Raw genomic sequence first — 12,202 nt, forward strand, 5'->3', positions numbered from 1 at the left:
CCATCTCCTTGCTAATGTGTGAATGATGGATCTAGGCAAGACCCATGTTACCAACCAGGGCCAAAGACAAGATGTGAAAAACCTCAAGAAATCAAAACTCAAGTCCATGAGACCCTCGAGCCTAAAAAATCGAAGTCAAGCCAACCACCCGGACATGTGGCCCATTCCCTGGAAAGACATCATGAGTTGATAGAAATTGATTCTAAGGAACCAAGGTGTATGAAAGTCAAAAGGAAATCAAAGCCCAAACATGTAAGCAACGTAGATCCAACATCCAAATTCGGGCCAGCCACATCACTAGTGCAGAGACGTGCTATGCAAACGGTTTTCAACCCCTTTCGGTGAAACAGTTCCAAACCGTCGCCTAGCTAACGTGGGCGATAGGGGGTTCCGTCCCACACGACTCAGATTAATCGTCTGTGATAGGGTGGGAGCGTATGTGATGCGTGAACCTATCCCATACGTGAATTCTGCGACAAGCATTTGTGATATATCAAATTTCCCAAATGCTTGTGAGAGAATTAACGTATGGAATAGGTTCAGGCACAACATCATAAATTGTTAATGATTGTAAAGCGTGTATGATAAGGATAATATCACAAACATTTAGTTCCACGGGACCATTTGTGAACGACAATTGAGTGCTTTGTCGCACACGATTGCCATGGAAAAAACATGTGTGATAGTCTTGTTCAGCGCCCATGTTTGCTCTCTGTGAAACATGTCTGATCATTAGGTATATCACATACATTTTTCTTTTACAAACGGTGTGCGACGTAATGACCTGTAGAGCATTTTCGCACTAATTTAATCCCTATAATTTAAAATTCTACAGAATTTGAATATGAAAGTAGGAAATAACTTACTTCATATCCATGGTATATACATATAGGTTCAACAACCAATGCCGACGAGAGTGTGCAGGTCTATAGCCATGCGTGTGCGACTATGCCCCCACGCATGTGCAACTCCCGCAATCGTGTGTGAGCTACTATACGGTTGAGAGTGTGCACTTCTGCAGTCATGCGTATGCGACTATACAGACGAGAATGTGCAATTCCACGGTCGTGCATGTGCAACTATAATGACGAGAGTTGCAACTCCGCGGCCGCGTATGTGCAACTATACCAGTAAAAGTGTGCAACTCCGTGGCCGTGCGTCTGCGACTATGCAGACGGAAGTGTGCAACTCCGCTGCCAGGGGCGGACCTACGTTAGTCCTCCCGGTGTCACATGACACCGGGTAAATCTCGTGCTTATGCTATATGAGGTCCATATTTAAGAGCTGGACACCGGTAATTTTTTGAGCTGGACACCGGCCAGCCCAGCGATTAAGTAGCGAGGCAGTGCAGCCCACGTAGACGTAGACACCAGTGGTCAACGCCCATCCGAGAGTAGCTAACGTGCGCACACCCAGACCTAGGCCTGGCTAGCTAATTAGCTGCCGATCGATTAATCGATCTCTGTTTACTCGTATCTCTGTACGACTGCTCGCCTGTTCGGCTTCTAGCCTTTCTGGTCTGTCTCATCTGGTCACGGCGTCGCCCTAAACCCTAAACCCCCTCCGCCGCTCGGCCAGACGGCCAGTCGCCAGTCCGCCTAGTCTTCGGTTAGTGATTCACATCCAACTGGATTATTTCTCAACCTCGTGAACGGCAGCAGGAAGGCACAATATCCAATAAGTTTAACTCCCTAATTGTACAGTTTAATCAACATGCTTATTTATTGTTTCTATTCTTGCATATTCAAACACAGATGATGTAACTCGTTGTGCATTTTTTCGAACACAAAAATCGGCAAATTACAGGAAAATTGATGGATAGGACGTATAAGGTTATTTGAAAAAAGTAATCCTCGTAACTTAATTTATGAATTATTGCGCAAGTTCATTTAATATGTACTAAGTTAGTTTTTTATAGGCAATCAGGATCTATTGTCTGTCATCGTCCGATTATATTTACTAGTTGACTGCCCGTGCGTTGCCACGGCTCCTTGTGCTTTTTGTCATCTCATATAGTGTAGACATAAGGCATGTCAAAGATCACACAAATATATAAAATATAGACATGTAATATTCCAAAAACAATAAATTTGATTTTCACTTGAAATGTACTCATAGAATAATATAGTTAGACATGGCATACCCATACAACAAGCATCTATCTGATTATGTTGTACTCCCTATGATCCATAATAAGTGTCCTGGTTTTAGTTCAAACCTTATTATAGATCGGAGGGAGTATTAACTAAGATCTACTTGAAGCGCTCAGAACGGAGCATGTTCTTGACGAAGCATAATCAATGCTGCATTTTCATTGATATGAGGATAGAGAAAACCAAGTACAACTGGCTACAGGAAAAGGAGAAAGCAAAAGACCAGCTATAGCGGCATGGCAACAACGCCAAATAAAAGGATTATACATTAGAGATAAAGAGCGCTTGCCCCTCTGCTAGGGTTGATGGCTGACAGGTTTTGCATTTTTCCTGAAATAAGTATGAAGAAGTATGAGATAAAAATGGTAGACTGATTGTTTTGGCATTTTTTTACAGTAGCATGTCAAACTTGGATAGATGAATATCCTTCATCTTTTAATGGCAAAACTTAAGTCTGGAACTTTTCAAGTTGCCAGTGCTCCACAAGAACATCCATGATAGTATGAGCACTCTGGGTCAGCTCAATGCATACAAACAAGCATAACCATGGTTGTGGAAATACCAACTGCTCATTTTTATGCTTTTTAACCAAGCTATCAGATAGACTATATACTTAAATGGGTAACAATTAATAATTTTAAACTGCATATATTTTGTTTTCTTTGCCCCTTGTTTTACACATAATCCTTGCAGACAAAACCACAACATCAGAACTTCATTTACATTCAATCTTTGCAGACAATATCAGCCAATTACAAAGACCAAAGGAACACCATTATGATAATCAAGACTGTTCAATTAGTAAGGCTCGGAGAACAATTTATAAGTGCACCAAGTAAAGAACAACATCGGCGGGACTCCATTGGCAGCATAGGACAGTCCAACACGTGCAAAATCATACTGCATTACTACACAAAACTATAGGGAAGCACAATATTTTCTATTTAGTTCATGTTTTAATTCTATTTGGACACATAGAAAATCTAAACCGACGCAAAATTCTACATTTAATCCTGCAAGACTTGCACGAGATTAGATTATCTACCAGATTACATTTACCCAGCTTTCCTAGAGTAAAGTGTCCCTTCTCTTCTGCGGAACTGGTGTTTATGTATGTATGTGTCCAGTTCAGCAGAAATAGGAAAAAAACATGACAACAGAATATATAAAGATGGAAATGAATACCTTGCTACCAAAATAATACTATTAAGTGCCTAAGCAAACTGATGCTTATTTTCAGTTCCTGTTTAATTATTTTCAAAGACAAAAGAGTTCTAAAACTGAATCAAAATTGCGCGTTTAATACTGTAAGACTTGATCCAGATCAAATCACGTACCATAAAAAGATTACATTTGCCCAACTTTCCTAGACTCTGGAGTGATGGGTCCTTGTCTTCTCCGTAAATTTTCATACCGTATGTATGTGTCCAATTTGGCTACAAAGAATAATTTACTTTGAATTAATTTGCAATAACGTACATTGAATAGAAACAATAGGAAATAGGTGAAGATGGCGAAAAATAAAATTCTGATATTGTGCATTAAGAGATCATCAACAGTATAGAAGGAAAAAGCGGTCAATTAAATATCATCCAACCTCAGTATGATACCATATTCCGTAGCAGTTTGCGGTTATATCATGAACAGTGACTATTGGAAGCATCTTACAAATGTAGGGAAGTTCTTGAAACAATTTCTGGCTTTGTATGTGGTTTTACATATTAAGAAAATTGATTTTTCTTGCAACATGATCTCTTCCTCTTCTTAAGACCATGTTATAGAATACGAGCACACAAGACAACAATACAAGCAAAGTAGTAGAATAGTATCATCAAGTCAGGCCATTCCAAGAGTAAGGGCAATGCAAAGGCACAAACAATGTTATGTAGTTTCAATAATGACCAATCTACCAAGCACATACTTAACCAATCTAGATCTACAGATAATCGTACTCGAATGAAAAAAAATGTCATGTGAAAGGTGATACCATTTGATGTTACCACATGCTCTTTTGGATCCAATGTTGGTATGGTACTGGCCTTGGAAAGCATTATAGCTAATTGGGTGGATGATTCACATATGAACATATCAGCTGACTGTTTGACAACAATTGTTAAGATTACAAGCTCAGTTACAAATTTTCAGCAAGACCTATATCCACATAGCTGCTCGAGAAAATACATACATTTTCCCCAATATTAGATATGTGTTTTGTATACTGTGACAGGTAATGATCAACTGCTTCTGAGCCTTTAGACTGTGATTCATAAAATAAAGAAAATTAGGTACTGCTACCATATCAGGAAATAAAGATTTCACATAGGCTGCAACTTCAATTGTTTGAGAAACTGATAATCCTAGGATAGTTTTAGGAGTCTATGAAGGTTGGTGTGGTAATCCTAATCTACACAATGGGTAATGCCAGTAAAAGATAGATCGATTGGACTCACATAAGCTGGCACATAGTTTACTATGATTAATCACTCTGTGATGAGAGTCGTAAACACATATTGTTGGCTAGTAGCTAGTATTGTTGATTTCGTCACTACCTCATGTAGCAAACCAATCATATACGTAGGTATATAACGGAATGGAAAAAAGAAATATCACCGAGCAAGACCGGATATGTAGGACCAAGATCTAGTTTTGATGTCAATTACGTTGTGGCCGCTGCCAACCTTGAAGCAATGATCTTTCTTGGAATTCTTCGAGTCCTGCATATGAAATAAGATTTAGAATTCTGACAGGATTTGTAAAATTAGGGGCAAGCCAGGCAAAGGATAATTGGTTTTTGTGAAGTGACAAGAATTAATGAGACAATTTTGATAGTGCATTAACATGAGGTAGATATATGTATATAACTGGTTGGAAAAGATAAGCTATGAAACAGTCCACAGTAGACATGTTTCTGAAACCATGAAACAGTAGCAATCACAAAGGCGACAATTAAATATTAATTTAATGCTGAACTCAATGTAAATTCTCATCAACCGCAGACATATGAATACCTCACATCACTATTTGTTTGCAAAGTAGAAAGTTTGAGCAGTTAAACACTTCCAACTTTATATGACAAAGTTTATGTTTCTGCTGTGGCCGTTCACATTTTCTCACATGAAGATGCATTCAGCAATAATTTGCAATAATTTTGATATGCAGATAACAAAGATATGTCATTTTTTTTCACAAAAAAAATATTTCTCGCTTTCTCAATTGTAACTACATTTACACATGTAGCAGAAAAAGTGGGAGAAATACTGAAGCTACTACAGTACAAGGATATTAGTGGTAGCACCGGCGGAGCTCTCGGTAGGGCGAGGCAGGGTGTCCGCCCAACCTTTATTTCCGGCAAACACGCTCGATCGAAGGATGACAGGTGCAATAAGTCACTGAAAGGAAGAGTTCTCTTTGATATTGGGCCGTGACTTGTGAGAAGGCTCCTTATTTGGGTCATGCCCTTGCCTGATGGCTGCACATACGACACACACACACGGCGTACCGAACCAGTCATCATGAATGTACGAACAAGAGCAGCAGAACACAAACCACGAGCCCAAGCACATGCCACGCGCGAACCCCAGCGGGCTAGAAGCTAGCAGCTGGTGTCGAAGGCCAAAGTGGACGGTGGAGATGCACTCCTTGGTGCTAGAGGCTAGCAGCGAGGAAGTCTCACGTGCTGTAGTCTCGGCTGCCCTACCTTGAAAGTTTTTGGTCATCCGCCACTGATGAGCGGTAGCATGCTGACTAAACAACTCATGAAATTCTAGTCCATTTTACCGGCATCTAAAACAATAGTACTTGCCTATATCTTTTCTTTCTTATTTATAACTATAGGAATTGTGAATGTATAGTCTTTACCTTGGCTTTAATTATCCTGCCGCGGCCATCAAACCCACTGAACAACAATACACTACAGAAGAGTACTCATGTATTTTCTACTTATCTAAAAACCATTCGATCTTCACTAAAACTGCTTTTTGAATAACATTAATGTCGTAACAAGTCATGAGGGCGAACGAACCATGTTGTGTTACCATGGCCAAGAAGATATCACGACAAGGCAAGCAAGACGATCTGAATTAGAAAGAACCCATCGCGTACTGAAAATTCTTGAGTGTGAGAGCACACCTGCTACACGCACGGGTAACGAAGACAACAACAATGGAGGAGAAGATTGAAATCGACGCACCTGGGACGGCGTCCTCTACGGAGCTGATACTCCGGTCGTTGGACCTCGACGCGACCTTGTACGCCACCTGCTCTTCCAAATGAGCCCTTGCCAACGGCCGCCGCCACCTGCGATGAGTATTCCTCGTAGGGGAGGCATCCAAATCGCGGAAGCTAGCATGGTCGAGTGGAGGACGATGACGACGGCAGGAAGAAGTGGGCGAGATGGATCTACCTACCCTTTCCTATGGTCGCCATGGGGAGTCTCCGCCATGGGAGATGAAAGAGGAGGCCGGCGTTGGCAAAAAAAATTCGGGAGAGAGATCGGATCGAGAGGGGGTTGGGGGAGATAGGGGTGTGGGACGTGCGTGGGGATGAATCTCGTACGTGGGCTGAGCTGCCTTTTTTTCATGTGGTGCGATCGTGGCCCTCGCGCGACGCGAGAGTTTTTCGGTCGATGGCTTTTTTCCCCTAGCTTTCTTTGTCTTGAAACGTGGGTTTTTGGCGATTTTATTTTCCACGTGAGAGATCGTGCGAGGGGGAATATGGTCGTCGTAGGTGGGAAGGAGGAGGTCGAACCATCACGACGTTCGATCCTTCTTTAATAGTAGAGATTTTCACGAAAGGACTCTTTCACGACCACACGCGTCAACGCTCGATCCGCTTCGTGCAACTCGAATCTGTTTCCATAAGCGATGTATTTCTTTCCAATTCATTTTTTTCTGAGTTGTATTATTACTTTTCAATTCAGCCGCAAGTTGTTTCCATCTATTCGAATGGTGACCTCCTCTACTCCTTCAACGATGCAAGTATCCCGTCGTGCATGCACTTCATAATCTACAACCCCCTGATTTTTCGGTGGGCCCACCAATCTTTCCATCCATCAATAAATGCCCTCCCTGATTTTCACGGGGTGGGGGCCTTCCTAATTTCTTAATCAACACTAATTGGTCCGTAATGCGCTTTCTTAATCAGGAACAGCGCCCCTGTCGGAATTCGACCGCTGCAACGGGCGCGCACATTGTTTGGAGTTTGCATGCTTTAGTGTTGTACTTCACATAATCAACTAGTATTTCAAGTGGAAGTGAGACATTTCATTTTGGGAGGGAATCTTACTGCCATATATTTTGAGTTGTCAAGTGTGCTATCATATATATGATGTACGCATGGACACTAGGACATTTTAGTTCTGGGTCCGCCCCTGTCCGCTGCCACGTGTGTGTGACTATGTCGATGAGAGTGTGCAACTCCGTGACCATATGTGTGGGCTACCAAGTCGACAAGAGTGTGCAACTTCGTGGTCATGCGTGTGCGACTATGCCCCCACGCATGTGCAACTCCCGCAATCGTGTGTGAGCTACTATACGGATGAGAGTGTGCACTTCTGTAGTCATGCGTGTACGAATATGCGGACGAAAGTGTGCAATTCCACGGTCGTGCATGTGCGACTATAATGACGAGAGTGTGCAACTCCGCGGCCGCGTGTGTGTGACTATACCGGTGAGAGTGTGCAACTCTGTGGCCGTGCGTCTGCGACTATGCGGACGGGAGTGTGCAACTTCGCTGCCACGTGTCTGTGATTATGCCGACGAGAGTGTGCAACTTCACGACCATATGTGTAGGCTACCAAGTCGACAAGAGTGTGCAACTCCGTGGTCATGCGTGTGCGACTATGCCGTCGCACCTGTGCAACTCCCGTAGTCGTGTGTAGCTGCTATGCCAACGAGAATGTGCACTTTCGCGGTCGCACATGTGCGCATATAATGACGAGTGTGCAACTATGTGGTTGTGCATGTGCGACTTTGGGGATGAGAGTTTGCAACTTTGCGGCCGCTCATGTGCGACTAGGCCAATGAAAGTGTCAACTCTGGCGTGAGCTACTACGTCGACGAGAATGTGCAGCTCTGTGATTCTGTGTGCGCGACTATGCCGCCGCATATGTGCAACTCCCGGCATTCGTGCGCGAGCTACTATGCCGTTGAGAGTGTGCACCTCCACGCAGCAGCGTGTGCGACTATGCTGACGAGAGTGTGCAAATCGTGGTCGTGCGTGTGCCACTATGCGGGCAATTGCGTGCAACTCCGCAATTGCACGTGAGCAACTAATCCAATGAGAGTGTGCAACTCAGCGAGCCGTGCGTGTGCGAGTATGCTGCCACTCTGTTGAGTAATATTTTTACACTCATTTCGCCTTCATTTGAACCGAGATATTTAAATTAAAAAGAGATGTTCGCTCCAACATTGCTACTAATGAATGCAAAGGATTCCACAAATCCTCTCCTTGATGTGTTTCCACAGGAAATGGGCCAAATATGGAAGAAATAGCGTGTGGAAATGGAATGGAAGAAGAATGGAGGAAGAAAGAATCAACATGAGACGTTTCTGTAAAGACAGCAGAAAAGACGACATTCCATACGGGCGCGCCCGTATGGCGTGGATTCTAAGGCATATCGTCCACCTGGACAACTTTTGTTAAAAGGACCCCATCGAGATGTAAATAGAGAGAGCATCAGACGATGAACACAGCAGCCAATACCCCTTCTTCATCATCAACAAACCCTAGACGCCGACATCTCCATAGCCATCTCCAGCACCACCATAGTGCTCATCCATCCCATTCATACCTGTAATCATGCATCACACAAGCCATCCATTGTAAAATATATTGCAATCAATCAATCAAGATGTGTTCTTCTATGTTTTCTTCCCGCGATCTGATCTCCGTGTGTGAGCAGTTCGGTAAGGTATGGGTTGAGGCATAAGCCTTGCAACCCGAGGTATTTGTTGATGGGATCAATGGAATACTTTGATATAGCGTCCCTTATGTGTGAAATAGAATTGTTTCATGAAGATGTATCTTGTCATGTCCGCGATCTTCATCCCTGTAGTTTCCCAGGATCATGGAGATCGAGCACTGATAAGGCTAGGAGTGAGGGGACCGTGAAGTGTTATACCGAACACGAGTGACAGTAAGGTTCAGTAGGGTAACATGGACCATATCCTCTGGGATACATGAGGTAACCCCACACAATGGATAGGGCATGCGGTAGGACAACTGATTCTTGATGCAGGACTCGTGCCGGTCAAGATGTTTTTTGGAGACATCCCCCACTTTGATCCATAACAAGCACATCTCGACGGGTGACTTCCAGCATCGTAACGAATATTATATTTGATCCCATCACAAATACATGGTTGTAAGCATAAGGCCTCATACCGGTACCTCCCTTTATTATAAGTGTTTGAATCACTATTTTCTTGCTGATCCAATCAAAAGCTGGATTTGATACTTTGGCAAAAGCTTGCTATAGACCATTGCTTCAAGGGAATCTTCCTTTCGTGGGTTCGATAACCCAGGGTCACCTCTGGGGAAATAGGTGCGGGATACTCTTTTTAGTTCTAACACCGGATCAATAAAAAGGAGATGTCAAGCCCTTTTTCTGAAGCCGTTGCCGAGGAGGAGTTTGTATTCCTAGTCTTTGTGTTTAGAGTTTTTATTGAAGTTAATTTTCAGGTTTTGTCTTTAATTTGATGTTTTTAGTTTAAGTTTCATTTTTGTTGCAAGTGTTGTCAGTTCAAAAAAAACAAAATATTACTATGGCTCGTAATCTTGGCAGTTTTGTTACTCCCAGAAACAACTTCATGCGTGAACCTATAGCACGACCTGAGGTAGCAGCCGCTGAGTATGAGATTAAACCAAACTTAGTTTCCATGGTTCAACAGGACCATTTTGGAGGCTCTACTTCTGAGGATGCCGGTATGCACCTACACAATTTCACTGAATTATGCAACATGACACGCATAAAGGATTATGATCCTGTCGCACTGAAATTGCATCTATTTCCTTTTTCCTTAAGAGGAAAAGCTAAGGAATGGCTTCTTGCACTACCTAGGGGTAGCATTACTTCTTGGGATAATTGTTGCAGTAAATTTTTATCTAAGTATTGTCCACTTGCAAAGATTATGCAATTACGTTCTCAGATTACAGGTTTCAAGCAAGAGGAACGTGAGCCACTAGCACTTCCGTGGGATAGAATGAAGGAAGCTATTAGAAAATGCCCCAATCATGGAATGGAGGAATGGTTATTTCTCCATATTTTTTACAATGGTTTGAACCATATGTCGAAATCTATGCTTGATATAGCTGCAGGAGGAGCGATCATGGGAAAACCCATAGAAGATGTTAAGAAATTACTAGATGATATGCAAGAGAACCGCGCCCAATGGCATGTTGATACAAATACCACAAAAAGAGTGAATTCCATGGAAGATAGCAGCACATAGTTAACAACTAAGCTTGATGAACTTATCTCCGTGATAAAAGGTGAAGAAGAGGTAAACATGAACGCTATCACTAGTGATCAAACTAGTGATGTGAATTTTATTGCTCATAAGAGCTACAATCCTAATTGGGAAAATAATGTATATGCTCCTAGACTTCCTTATCCTATTAATGGAGGAGCATCCAATAATTTTAATGGAGCTAATGCTAGCAATAGAAATACTCTTGAAGAAAATCTTAAAAGTTTTATTGCTAGTCAAACCGAGCAGAATGAAAAGTTCAAGAATATCTTGAAGAGCCTTGCTAACTTACTTGGTGAGTTAACCAGTAAGGTTGTTGGACTAACGAATGATGTGCATATAATTGAAGGAAGATTCAAGAATATGGAAGCACAAGTGGCTAAAGTAACAGAGAGCCAAACACTAATTTTGGCTAAGTTTGCAGGTAAACAAGAGCCCAGTCCAATTGAAGAAGTTAAAAGGGTGAGAAGCAATCAGGAGAAAGCTGAAGTACTTGACACAAGTCATGTGCCAGAATACAATTATACAATTGCAGACTGACTTTGTGAAAATTATATCCATCAAGTATCCACTATCGAAGGTAAGTAACAATGAAGCATATAATGTTTTTGTTGAACAAGCTGCAGCCAAGGTATGTGAACTTGATGACGGACAGAAGAAGCTCTACGGTAAGTTACCAGCTAAGCAAGAGGATGCTTTTGAACCTACCATTGAAATTGAGGTAGGATTGAATAAGTTTAATGCTTTATGTGATCTTGGGGTAAGTGTTTCCTCTATACCCAAATCAGTTTATGATAGTCTTAATTGCGGCCCTTATGTTAATACTAAGATCTTATTGAATATGGCTAACTCTACTTTTACTCAGGCATTAGGCATCAAGCATGGTGCTATAGTTCAAATTAATGATTGCCCTGCCATGATTGATCTTGTGATAGTGGATGTGCCTGAAATCCAATTGCTCCTATAATTCTTGGTAGACCTTTTCTAAGGACTATCAAAGCCGTGATAAGTGTGTTTGACGTGAATGTTAGATTTGATTTACCTGCTAAAGATCCTTTTGTGAGACATTTCCCCAGGAAAAAGAAAAGGATGGCCTACTCAGGGAAAGGCATCCTTGTGAATGCTAGAAGCTACAGTCTCAGTGTGTTTGTACCACCTTGGTCATCACTATGGTCGAGCTAACCAATAGAAAACAAGCACTTTGTGGGAGGCAACCCACGCGAATAATGTAGACAAGTAAGTTTTTATTTTAGTTTGAATAAAAAGAGTGATTGAAGTTCTATACGAAGAAGTAAGTTTGGAATAGTAGTTCTAATGAAGGCTTTGCGTTGTGCCAATTGAATTATGTTTAAATATTGGAAATATGTCTATGTATTGTTTTGGAAGGAGGTATTTTTCCCCATCTCTCTCTTTTCTTCTTCTTCTTCTTCCTCCAAACCTCTCCAAACCCTAGCAATACTTCACCCGATCTCTCTACTCGCTTGATTTCAGTTCAAATCCTTACGTGTGATCGATCTATGGTATGTTTCTCCTTCGATCCCCAAATTATTTTTTACGAATCCACGTTCTACATGCCTAGCA

General features: G+C 41.9%; 1 long non-coding RNA gene across 2 annotated transcripts; it reads right to left on the reverse strand.

Moving 5' to 3' along the window:
• Positions 1–2,073: 2,073 nt before the first annotated feature.
• Positions 2,074–6,655, reverse strand: LOC120973673 (uncharacterized). Of its 2 annotated transcripts, XR_005768955.2 has the most exons (4): positions 6,343–6,655; positions 4,141–4,867; positions 3,491–3,589; positions 2,074–2,483 (listed from the first exon to the last, which is right to left on the reverse strand). It is a non-coding gene; the product is annotated as an uncharacterized lncRNA (long non-coding RNA). The 2 variants fall into 2 exon arrangements; XR_012203543.1 differs by having other exon boundaries at positions 3,491–4,867.
• Positions 6,656–12,202: the final 5,547 nt, after the last annotated feature.

The sequence above is a fragment of the Aegilops tauschii genome, chromosome 1, assembly GCF_002575655.3.
Source record: "Aegilops tauschii subsp. strangulata cultivar AL8/78 chromosome 1, Aet v6.0, whole genome shotgun sequence".
NCBI lineage: Eukaryota > Viridiplantae > Streptophyta > Magnoliopsida > Poales > Poaceae > Aegilops > Aegilops tauschii.